Genomic DNA, 12,455 nt, shown 5'->3' on the forward strand with positions numbered 1-12,455 from the left:
TCTAGCCATTCAATAAAAACAATGACTGCAGATGCTGGAAACCAGATTCTAGATTAGTGTGGTGCTGGAAAAGCACAGCAGTTCAGACAGCATCCGAGAAGCAGGGAAAATTAACGTTTCGGGCAAAAGCCCTTCATCAGGAATACAGGCAGAGTGCCTGCAGGGTGGAGAGATAAATGAGAGGAGGGTGGGGGTGGGAGAAAGTAGCATAGAGTGAATGGGGGTGGGGATGGAGGTGATAGGTCAGAGAGGAGGGTGGAGTGGATAGGTGGAAAGGAAGATAGGCAAGTAGGACAAGTAATGGGGACAGTGCTAAGCTGGAAGCTTGGAGCTGGGGTGAGGTGGGGAGGGGAAATGAGGAAACTGTTGAAGTCCACATTGATGCCCTGGGGTTGAAGTGTTCTAAGGCAGAAGATGAGGTGTTCTTCCTAAAGGTATCGGGTGGTGAGGAAGCGGTGGTGAAGGAGGCCCAGGACCTCCATGTCCTCAGCTGAGTGGGAGGGAGAGTTGAAATGTTGGACCACAGGGCGGTGTGGTGGATTGGTGCGGGTGTCCCAGAGATGTTCCCGAAAGCGCTCTGCTAGAAGCCATTCCCTAAGCCAAATCTGTATGAAAGAGGATCAGCAACAATAACCTGCGTCTCACTGGCAACATGCAAATAGATGATGTTAACATTGCTGAAAGAATGAAGTAAAAACAATGACTGCAGATGCTGAAAACCAAATACTGGATTAGTGGTGCTGGAAGAGCACAGCAGTTCAGGCAGCATCCAACGAGCAGCGAAATCGACGTTTCGGGCAAAAGCCCTTCATCAGGAATAGGGCTTTTGCCCGAAATGTCAATTTCGCTGCTCGTTGGATGCTGCCTGAACTGCTGTGCTCTTCCAGCACCACTAATCCAGTATTGCTGAAAGAAAGAATGTTCAACTCCCAATCAGTTTCTGCAAGTGTGTCTACAAACTTTCACTTGCCTTGCAAGTAGAAGGGAGCTGGAAATTACAATTAAATGTTAAAAAGACAAAGATTTCTAAAGCATAGTCATCTTCCAATCTGGAACTTTATAGATATTCTTCAAAATCTAGTCAAATCCAAAATTGCTCAATATTCTGACCAATAACAATTGACACTAATGAAGCATCTTAAAAAATGTACGAAGAGATCCAAAAGCATTTTGAGTAAGCAGCTAAGCACCTGGTTCAAAGGGCAAAATTAGTACATTATCAAAATAGCAAGATTTTTAATGCTTCCTAAGTTCACATGCCACACTTAAAACGAATGGACAAGGACAATTTCCAGTGAATGTCTTTGGGTAAGCCAAAAAAAAAAAAGAAGTTTCACTCTCCTGATAATTCCATCCAGTTGCATGATGCACATCATATTTCATTTGATCTGCACACAAATTACCTCATCTGACAAGATGCCAGAATACGATATCTTGTTTCAGAGAGATGCTTTTACACTCAGAATTTGTCAATGCATATTATAACGCACAGCTGAAAATGTGCAAAATTTGTACCATCCAAAAGTAATTACATACACGTCTGTGGAGGTGTAAACCCCAATTATGAAAGTCCCTACCAAATCATTAATCATTCCATCCATGAAACAGACCACTTTGAAATCTAAACCAAAAGCACAAACTGATCTGGGATCAAAAGGACATGACATGTTTCTTTAATTAGACAAAAGTAAATCAAAATTCATGGCAACACCCCAGTTACATTAAAACCCTTAGATCCCCAAATTTTCTATCTGGCATTTGGGTTCAATTACAAAAATGCTGTGTCTCCAAGTACAGTTATCATGTAGAAGGGCATAAAACTGATTGCACAAATAACTCAGACACAAAACCTGTCTGCAAATACATTTCAATCATTGTCTGCCAACAATTTTTAAAAAGCCACAACTCTGCAGCTGGCACCATTCTCAATAGTTTCAGTCCACACCCAGTTACAGACCCAAATTAAAAAATTCCCTCCACGTAAAGGAAAGAACAAAAAATAACGAAAGCCTTCTGCTCCAAGCTATTGCAAACAAAGTATTCAATTCCCCAACCCTCCATTGTTAAAGTCTGCACAAGGCAGTTTTAAAAACTAATTTTTGTCTAAGTTCCCAAAATCAGAAATCAAGTTTCGTGGCTCTCCCCACCCCCAAACCTTTGAATACACAGTTCCTTGCTAGGGTACAGTTCCACATCAAAACAAACCTGTCTTCTAGTACTTCACTATTTATAAAATGCAAGCCCGGGCAAATGAATGGCAGTAAGTGAATCAGACAGGAGAAAGCAGAATTAATTTCTCATCTCAATAACTACGTCCCTTAAAAGGATCAGTGCAACACCAACTGGTATGTAGGTGGTGTATTTGAACAAAGTCAGAATCACAGTAGCACAAAAGACAAAAAAAAAACAGCCAAATGAGGTAGCATTTTGGACAGATGACTAAGAGCTTAACTAACAAACAGGTTTCAAGGAACACCTAAAAGTATTTCTCACTTCTTTTTAAGAAAGGAATTCTAAATGGGGAATGGCTTCAGAAATCTGAAGCTCAAAAAAGGACTCCAGTTTAGTTCAGAATTCTCTTAAGATTAACATACAGGTTCAGTTGGCCTTAGGAAGGCAAGTACAATGTTAGCATTCATTTTAAGAGGACTGTATAAGGCTCTAGTCAGACTGTATTTGGAAGATTGTGAGCAATTTTGGGTTCTATATCCTAAGGAAGAACACACTAGCTTTGGGAGGGGGTGCAGAAGAGATTTCTAAGACACGGGCATGAAGGGTATGTCCAAAGTCGAGGACTCTGGAAGTGTACTCGATGGAACTTTAGAAGAATGAGGGGGTTATCAAAAACTTACAGGATACCGAGAGACCTGGACAGAGTGGACGTGGAGAAGTTGTTTCTACCAGTAGGAGAGACCAGGACCGAGGAGCACAGCTTTAGGAGTGAAGGATGATTCTTTCGGGAGAAATTCCTTTAGCCATAGGGTGGTCAATCTGTGGAGCTCATTGCCATAGGAGGGCTGTGGAGGCAAAGTCATTAAAACAGAAATAGATAGGGTTACAGGGAGTAGGCAGGAGAACAGGGTTGAGAAACATACCAGCCATAAACAAATGGCAGAGCTGATTTGATGGGCCAAATGGCCTCTTATATTTTATAGTCTTATGGCCTAGACATATGAAGTCATGCAAGAACAATAGGTAGAACAAGCTCACAATCGCTAATTTGTGCCTTTCACTGGAAACCCCCAGCCAACCAAAGCATTTTACAGCTGTCAAAGCAAAGCAGAGATCAACTCAGCAAAACCGAACCCATGCTGTTGGCTTACTCTACATTGCAAACTTACCATCCAGCCAACTGAGCAAACCAGCTGACGTAACCATGAAGGTGCTGTTTTCTCAACTCTGCCTTGAGGGGTGGTGACCCTCAGGTTAAACTCACCCACCAGTTATCTCGCACTCTCTAATGAGCGAGCAACCCTATGGTCATTTAGGATTATTGCAACTTTATTCACAACGCAGCAGACTAGAAGGTGAACCAGAGACCTTCTGATCAAAACAGCAGGTGGGAGCAGTAAGAGGGAGCATCTTTGCACAGCATAATATACTGTAATAATGCAAGAGAAGTTCTACTTTATCAAACCAAGTTATGGGATGCTAAAATAGCCTTTACTTTCTTTATTAAGGTTTTGCCTTGTTGTAACATTTGTGCAACAATTTTGTTGTGCAAATATTGCAATCAGTTCCATTTTACAAATTCATAATCAAGACATAGCATAGTGAAGGCATTTAGTATGCTTTCCTTTATTGGTCAGAACATTGAGTGGAGTCGAGGGGTCATGCTGTGGCTATACAGGACACTGTTTAGGCCACTTTTGGAATATTGCATGCAATTCCGGTCTCCCTGCTACAGGGAGCATGTTGTGAAACGGAAGAAGGGTTCAGGAAAGATTTACAAGGATGTTGCCAGGGTTGGAGGGTTTGAGCTATTGGGAGAGGTTGAATAGGCTGGGGCTGTTTTCCCTGGAGCTTCGGAGGCTGAGGGGTGACCTTATAGAGGTTTACAAAATCATGGAGGGGCATGGATAGGATAAATAAACAAAGCCTTTCCCTGGGGTGGGGAAAGCCAGAACTAGAAGGCATAGGTTTAGGGCGAGAGGGGCAAGATATAAAAAGGGACCTCGGGGGCAATTTTTTCACGCAGTGGGTGGTTGGTGTATGGAATGAGCTGCCAGAGGAAGTGGAGGAGGCGTGTACAATTACAGCATTTCAAAGGCATCTGGATGGGTATATCAATAGGAAGTGTTTGGAGGGATGTGGGCCAAGAGGGACTAGATTAGGTTAGGATATCTGGTCAGCATGGACGAGTTGGACTGAAGGGTCTGTTTCCATGCTGTACATCTCTAGGACTCTGTGACCCTTTTACTTCTTCCCCCATTTATTTTCTCATCGCTGTTGCAACCTTTATTGATTTTATGACCCATTTTGTTTGAACAATGAAGGTTGATGGCAGGAGATTGGTTGGGAGGAATTTCATTAAATTCAAGCTGAAAAAAAAGAGAATGCAAAGTTCACTTGCAATAAACAGCCCTAGAGAAGACGTGTACTGCAAGTGATGGAGGTGGTTGTTGGCTTGCTCGCTGAGCTACAAAGTTGTTTGCACTCATTTCATCACCATACACTAGTTAACATCATCAGAGCACCTCTAGTAAAGTGTTAGTGTTCTGTCCTGGTTGATGTGTCCCGGTACATGCACAGGAATTCCTGGAGGCCTGGCACTCAACATGGGACCCCATTAACAAACATGTAGAGTTAGACCCCATATACCAACCACTGATAAACAACAAAACCAGAAAGGATATCACCCATCTCAGCAAACCAGATTACATAAACAGCAAGCAGGACAGGACACCAGCGCTTCACTGGAGGCTCACTGATGACGTTCCCTAGTACAGTGATGAAACATCTGCAAATAAAACTTGACAGTTCAGGAAACCAAAAAGATAGTTAAAGAACTTGTTTTTTCTGAACAAAAAGAACATTAAAGCAAGAAAAAAGGTCGACTGAACAACTTTTATAGTGCCTTTAACTTAATAAAACATTCCAAAATGCAAGTAACTAGAATGGTAAGAAAAGGCAAGGTTGAAGAAGGAGAGAGTTAAAAAGCATGGTACTGGGAAAAATAAAAAGCACAGCAGGTCAGGCAGCATCCAAGGAGTAGGAGAGTCAACGTTTCAGGTCAGGAATGTCTGATGTAGAGCTTATGCCCAAATCACCGATTCTCCTGCTCTTCAGATGCTGCCTGACCTGCTATGCTTTTCCAGCACCATACTTTTCAACTGACTCTCCAGCATCTGCAGTCCTCACTTTCTCCTAAGATTGAAGAAGTAGGTTTTTGAAGGAAGAAGGTATATGACAAGTCTTTTCATTAAAATTAAAATTTCCCAAAATACCTGGAAGCATTTTTTTTTCTTTCCCCGCCCTTGCTAATCCACCCTGCATTGCTCCCTCCTAGAGAGATTTCCATGCTGCAAAGAAGGTGCATCATTCTTCACATTTCAGACTCCAAACCAGAGCCTACTTTCAGACATTGTCCAAACTTACTTTTACAGAAAGAGAGCGTTAATAAACTGTAGTAGTTATGGTAACATTTAGTAATTTTGCCTTCGCTAACCCAAATCTTTTATTGAGGCAGTGCTGCCAGTTGAAATATACTAACTCAGCAGGAGCTGGAGACCAAATATAGGACTTCCCTGGTGAGATAGGTCACCTACTCCTGGACATAAACCACAGATAACCTTAGATAGTTAAAATTCTTAAATATTGGAGCAGAGCAAAGATTAAAAGAATGATCTATGGAAGAGGAAAATTGACAGGGACCTAGTTTAAAATAAAGCAAAGCAATGGGAGAACATTCACAAAATGGATCTGGGGAACAAGACTCCAAGCTAAGAAGCTAAAACCTTGGAAGTTAGCAATAAGAAATTAAGTCAGGTAGATTTTGCTTTCAAAAAAGAACACAATTGTTAGAGTAGAAAGGTAATCAAAATCAGACAATACTGAAGGAGCCAAAGGCAATCAAGTGTATTTTTGTAGAACAAGGCAGCAGGACTGATACATTAAAAAAAAGGGGGCAGGAATTTTCTTGTCTTTCAAGAATATGATAATAGAACATCATATCAACATAAATACATGCACAGAAAAGAAAAAAAAATCAAGAAAGCAGCACTTTATAAGTGAACAGGTTAAATGTGGAAGGATTCTGATTTTTCTATCCATTTCATCTGACTGTTCAGGAATTGTATCATCTGTTGTCTTCTTCCATCCATTTTCTTCCTTGCTTTTCAGAAGTAGCCGATGCTCATGTGAACTGCCATCTCATTGAGCAATTTAAAAAGAAGGTTAAGGCAGAATGTGAAAGGAATAGTATTGTGTATTAAATATGCTGTTTGGTGGTGGTGGAGTGGGGAAAAAAAAAGGTGTAAAGAAAGAGATCACGAGCAGACTAAAGTTGTCTACATTTTCTTGGTCTTTCACAATATTATAGCGTGCTATCCAAGCAATATGCCACATTTACAGAATGACTAAAAGATACATTCCTTGAATAAGCTTACCACTTCTGTTAAAATGGCAAGTTAAACTTTTCAAAACTATTATTGTACTTACATTTAAGCACCAACTCTAATTTCTGGATAAAAGATCTTATACAAAATACTTAACCCACACTATAACAGACTGAATTTAATGTTGGCTCAGGCTACAAACATCTTAAAACAAATATTATTGCACAGTATTTAAATTCCAGGTTGTAAAAAAATTTGTAAAAACAAGTTAGGAATGCACAAAAAATGAAGTCAGCTCTTAGGCAACATATGATCTTAGCAATCTTGGCTGCTCTGATAATAAATTACATCACCATTGTTTCCACCATGGGGACTTAAAAGAGAGAAAAAAAAGGTTTTGCTCCTCAAATTGTGACATTCCATATGAAAGCACGTTATCTCCCCTACACTTCATTTAACATAGACCAACTCGAGGTCTCAATATTGAAGCGGTTCACATCAAGGCATTCCTCAAAACACAAATGACAACTCCATTTTGAAGTATGTTTGACATCCCTTGTTAAATTGAGATTTTGCGACCAACAATAATTCCACCTCAACACAGTTTAAGAGCTCAACCTCTGCAGTTCCAATGGATTTTGTAAGATGCTAAATTTGACTCTTGCAGTATTTTAGCACATCACACATCCTACCAAATTTATTTTACGAATGGGAAGTTTTACATTATAGCTACAAGGTCGAGTTAGAGAAGCTGGGATTGATCTCCCTAGAACAAAAGGATGTTCAGGAGACATCGGAGGCAGGTGTACAAGGTTAGAATAGGTGCCTGTACCTTGGCCCTCTTGTAGCAAGTCTCTGCCCTAGACTAGGGATGCCCAGGGTCAAGTCTCACCTCCTCCAGAGGTGCATAATATCTCTGAACAGGTTGATTAGAAAAAAAAACTCACAAGAGCGTGCCCCATTAGTGCAGTGGTAGTGTCCCACTTGCTCCAGAGGGGGGAAAAGAAATGGACAAAGAAAGCTGTTCCCAGTAGCTGATGGTACAGAAAACACAAGAACTAAAACAGTCCTAACTTTTTTTGAAAAGCAAAATACAATGGATGATAATAACTTGGAACTCTGTCTATTAGACTGAAGAAAACTGTAAAAGACCAGTGATTTTCAAAAGGATACTAGATTTGTTTTGATGGAAATAAGCATACTAGAATATTGGGATAAAACAAGGAAATTGGAACAATTATATTATGAAGACAGTAGATGGTATTTAGTCTCCTTTGGTGGTGTAATGACTGCAAGGTGGTCAATCTTTTCATACAAATTGAAATTATGGAGCTGCAATTTATTCAATTTCCCTTTGAATGTAATTTACTCTAAGTTTCCTGCAGGATGTTTGTCAATTATTTGGTTTTTGATACCAAAACTCAAGTTTACTTTAAATTTCAATTCTGCAATATCTTTCCACGATTGTGATTCCAAGAGGAAAATCATGAGCTTCAATAACGAGCAGCACATCCCAGTCAATGGCAGAGACAAAGTGGCTAAAAGGGAAAAAAAAGGATTTCAGTTTCACAAGAACTATTACAAGGATTGTGTAACAGTTAGCCAGATGTGCATCCATTGGTTTAAATTCCACCCCACCTCCAATGTTGTGACTAATATTTGTTTGATATGCAGGTTTATTATTTCCTTGCAGTTCAGGATATTTGCCAAGCTTCAAGAATAGCTAAGCGGACATAAAACGTGATCGCTATGTGCCCTTTTTCAACATCCTGCCAGATTTTCAATTGATTTAAATTGTTGCACAGATGAGAGCAAACAGAATATTTCACCTTGACATTGTCAAAAAGTGCATTTGGTCTTGCGCTAATATAGTGTTATTCACCTATACCAAAGCCAGCTTATAAAAATGGACTTATGCAACAAACTTCTTGACCAGCCAATTGAGGTGAACTCGAAGGGGTTATCCAGAGGAAAGAACTGCATGATGAACCAAAAATTCCCAGACCACCCTGCATGCCCTAAGCATAAATTATTTCATGCATATCCCAGTGTTGTATTGCAATCAATCGTTTGAATTATTCACTTACCAAAAGAGGCTCAGGTTTGCTGAACTGTTGAAGTAAATAGCATTTTATTACATGATAACCTCCTGGGGAAGCTTTAGTCTACCTAAAAATTTGCCTTTAAATACACTGCTGTATCAATTGGGTTGAAATAGATACCAAAAAATAAACACTTTGAATTTACGAATTGCACAAGGAGCTCTCTTAAATGAAATTTCCAGTTTTGCACACCATTTATCAAATTGCTATCAGTAATGTCCCAAAACATTGTACAGCAAGATTATAATCAGAAGCAGAGCTCGTTTGGGAAACATGACCTCTTGGTCACGAAGGGGTGAAGACATATACCTTGGTTGAAAGTGGGTTAGGCATAGTTTTGTTACCCAAGCAGTAATAAAACAGTCAATAATTCCATCTGTAGCTCTGGACCAATGGCCCATTCCTCTCTCCAGCTGTCTCACTGGTGTAGAAAAAAAAAAGAAAAAGGGATACTGAGCACATATCAAAACTGAATAGGAAGCCATTCTGAAGTTAATTACCAATGTGCGATTACCCAGAAGGCACAGCAACGGATTACTCAGCAAAGGAGAGGGTGGGCAAGAAGGTGAGGGAGAAACAGACAGATACCGAAATGCCCTTCAATAAAATAACCATGATACAGTATTCACCCTTTGTACCCTCAGTTCCCTCCTACAAATCTTATATATTGTAACATTAAGTGATTTGGAAAGAATACAGTAGCAGGTTTTCTGGGTGCTGACCATCATTGAAAAATTCTGAACACTCAGCATTTGAAACTTAAAGAACCCACATCAAACAGCAGGCGCACAGAGAGGGGAGCCGGAAGGTAAGCAAAGACCAGTTTAAATTAACGTTTTTCTTTTCGCAGTCTGTTTTTTTTCAACTAGGAGCAGGAACCCGGAAGTAGTCAACAGAGGCTTCTGGGAAGGCAAAATGTTTGAGTGGAGAAGGAACCCGAGACACAACACGTGTAGTGTCTCCCACCCTCCCTCCCTCCTCTAACCTAAAAAAAAGGACTCAGTCGGCTGAACAGGTAAGCTACTTAGTGTTCTTGTTTTGGAGACTAAGTGTAGAGTTATGGCAGCGCAATGTTCCTCCTGCAGGATTTGCGAGGTAGGGGTGACCACCGATGCTCCTGCCGACTTCACCTGCAGGAAGTGCAGCCAGCTCCAGCTCCTCACAGACCGGGTTAGGGAACTGGAGCTGGAGTTGGATGAACTGAGGATTATTCGAGAGGCTGAGAGGGTGATAGATAGAAGCTACAGGGACATAGTTACGCCAGAGAACAGAGGTAGCTGGGTAACAGTTAGAGGTGGGAAGGGGAGAAAGCAGGCAGTGCAGGGATCCCCTATGGTCGTTCCCCTCAACAATAAGTATACCGCTTTGGATACTGTTTTTGGGGGGGGCAAAAATGGCCTAGCAGGGGTAAGCTGCAGTGACCGGGTCTCTGGCACGAGGTCCAGTTCCGAGGCCCAGAAGGGAAAGGGGGAAGCGGAGGAGAGCGCTAGTTATAGGAGACTCTATAGTTAGAGGGACAGACAGGCGGTTCTGTGGACATGGGCGAGACTCTCGGATGGTTTATTGCTTCCCGGATGCCAGGGTCCGAGACGTTTCGGACCGTGTCTTCAGAATCCTTAAAAAGGGGGAGGGTGTGCAGCCAGAAGTCGTGGTGCACATTGGCACCAACGACATAGGTAGGAAGAGGAGTGGGGAGGTCATTCAGGATCTCGGAGTTAGGCTGGAAGCTAAAAGCTCGGACGGACAGTCATCATCTCTGGGTTGTTGCCGGTGCCAGGTGACAGTGAGGCAAGGAATAGGGAGAGAGTGCAGTTGAACACGTGGCTGCAAGGATGGTGTAGGAGGGAGGGCTTCAGGTATTTGGACAATTGGACTGCATTCTGGGAAAGGTGGGGCCTGTACAAGCAGGACGAGTTGCACCTGAACCAGAAGGGCACCAATATCCTGGGAGGGAGGTTTGCAAGCACTCTTTGGGGGGGGGGGGGTTTTAAACTAATTTGGCAGGGGGATGGGATCCGGACTTGTAGTCCATCAAGTAGGTTAGCTGTTTTTCAGGATGTCCAAGAATGTAGGGAGGCTGTGGAGAAGGTAGCACTGACAGGGAATACTTGCAGACACAGATGGGCTCAAGTGTGTATACTTCAACGCAATGAGTATCAGAAATAAGGTGGGTGAACTTAAGGCGTGGATCGGTACTTGGGACTACGATGTTGTGGCCATCACGGAAATGTGGATAGAAGAGGGACAGGAATGGTTGTTGGAGGTTCCTGGTTACAAATGTTCCAGTAAGATTTGGGGGGGGGGGGGGGGGGGGGGGGCTGATGATAAAAAAGGAGGGGGGGGGGTGGCGTTGCTAATTAGAAATAGTATAACGGCTGTAGAAAGGCAGTTCGAGGGGGATCTGCCTTTGGGAGGTAGTATGGGCTGAAGTGAGAAATAGGAAAGGAGCAGTCACCTTGTTGGGTGTTTACTATAGGCCCCCCAATAGCATGTGGAGAAACAGATTGGGAAACAGATTTTGGAAAGGTGCAGAAGCCACAGGGTAGTAGTCATGGGCGATTTCAACTTCCCAAATATTGATTGGAAGCTCTTTAGATCAAGTAGATTGGACGGGGCAGTGTTTGTGCAGTGTGTCCAGGAAGCTTTTCCAACTCAGTATGTAGATTGTCCAACCAGAGGGGAGGCCATATTGGATTTGGTACTTGATAACGAACCGGGACAAGTGATGGGCTTGTTAGTGGTGAACATTTTGGTGATGGTGACCACAATTCTGTGACTTTCACCCTGGTTACGGAGAGAGATAGGTGTGTACAACAGGGCAGATTTTACAATTGGGGGAAGGGTAAATATGATGCTGTAAGACAGGATCTGAGGAGCATAAATTGGGAGCACAGGCGGTCAGGGAAGGATGTCGTTGAAATGTGGAACTTTTTCAAGGAACAGATACGATGTGTCCTTGATATGTACGTACCTGTCAGGCAGGGAAGAGATGGTCTTGTGAGGGAACCTTGGTTGGAGGGAGGTTGAATGTCTTGTGAGGAAGAAGGAGGCGGCTTACATAAGGTTGAGGAAACAGGGTTCAGACAGAGCAGTGGAGGGATACAGGATAGCCAGAAGGGAGCTGAAGAAAGGGATTAGGAGAGCTAAGAGAGGGCATGAAAAATCTTTGGCGGATAGGATCAAGGATAACCCCAAGGCCTTTTATGCGTATGTGAGAAACGAGGGTAGGTCCGATCAAGGACAGTAGTGGGAGACTGTGTATTGAGTCGGAAGAAATAGGAGAGGTCTTGAATGAGTACTTCTCTTCAGTATTTACAAATGAGAGGGACCGTATTGTTGAAGAGGAGAGTATGAAATGGACTGGTAAGCTAAAGGAGATACTTGTTAGGAAGGAAGGAAGAAAGGAAGAGGTGTTGGGCATTTTGAACAACTTGAGGATAGACAAGTCCCCCGGGCCTGACGGGATATATCCTAGGATTATGTGGGAAGCAAGAGAGGAAATTGCAGAAACATTGGCAATGATCTTTTCGTCTTCACTGTCAACGGGGGTGGTACCAGGGGACTGGAGAGTGGCGAATGTTGTGCCCCTGTTCAAATAAGGGAATAGGGATAACCCCGGGATTTACAGGCCAGTTAGTTTTACTTCGGTGGTAGGCAAAGTAATGGAAAGGGTACTGAGGGATAGGATTTGAGAGTATCTGGAAAGACACTGCTTGATTAGGGACAGCCAGCACAGATTTGAGAGGGGTAGGTCTTGCCTTACAAGTCTTATTGAATTCTTTGATGAGGTGACCAA

At 42.4% G+C, this 12,455-nt stretch overlaps 1 protein-coding gene across 8 annotated transcripts in view; it reads right to left on the bottom strand.

Annotated features, from left to right (window-relative positions):
• The window catches only part of LOC140471276 (LIM domain and actin-binding protein 1-like), a 139,701-nt gene that overhangs the window by 120,448 nt on the left and 6,798 nt on the right, over positions 1-12,455 (bottom strand). The window contains exon 3 of one of the 8 annotated variants that reach the window (XM_072567247.1): positions 7,989-8,095. The exons of 6 other annotated variants lie outside the window; for them this stretch is intronic. The gene's annotated coding sequence lies outside the window, so the exon portion shown is untranslated. Of the gene's footprint in view, positions 1-2,852; positions 2,874-7,988; positions 8,096-12,455 lie in introns of those variants that run through there. One more of the 8 variants, XM_072567249.1, reaches the window with a different exon arrangement.

Source organism: Chiloscyllium punctatum, chromosome X (genome assembly GCF_047496795.1).
Source record: "Chiloscyllium punctatum isolate Juve2018m chromosome X, sChiPun1.3, whole genome shotgun sequence".
NCBI classification, from domain to species: domain Eukaryota; kingdom Metazoa; phylum Chordata; class Chondrichthyes; order Orectolobiformes; family Hemiscylliidae; genus Chiloscyllium; species Chiloscyllium punctatum.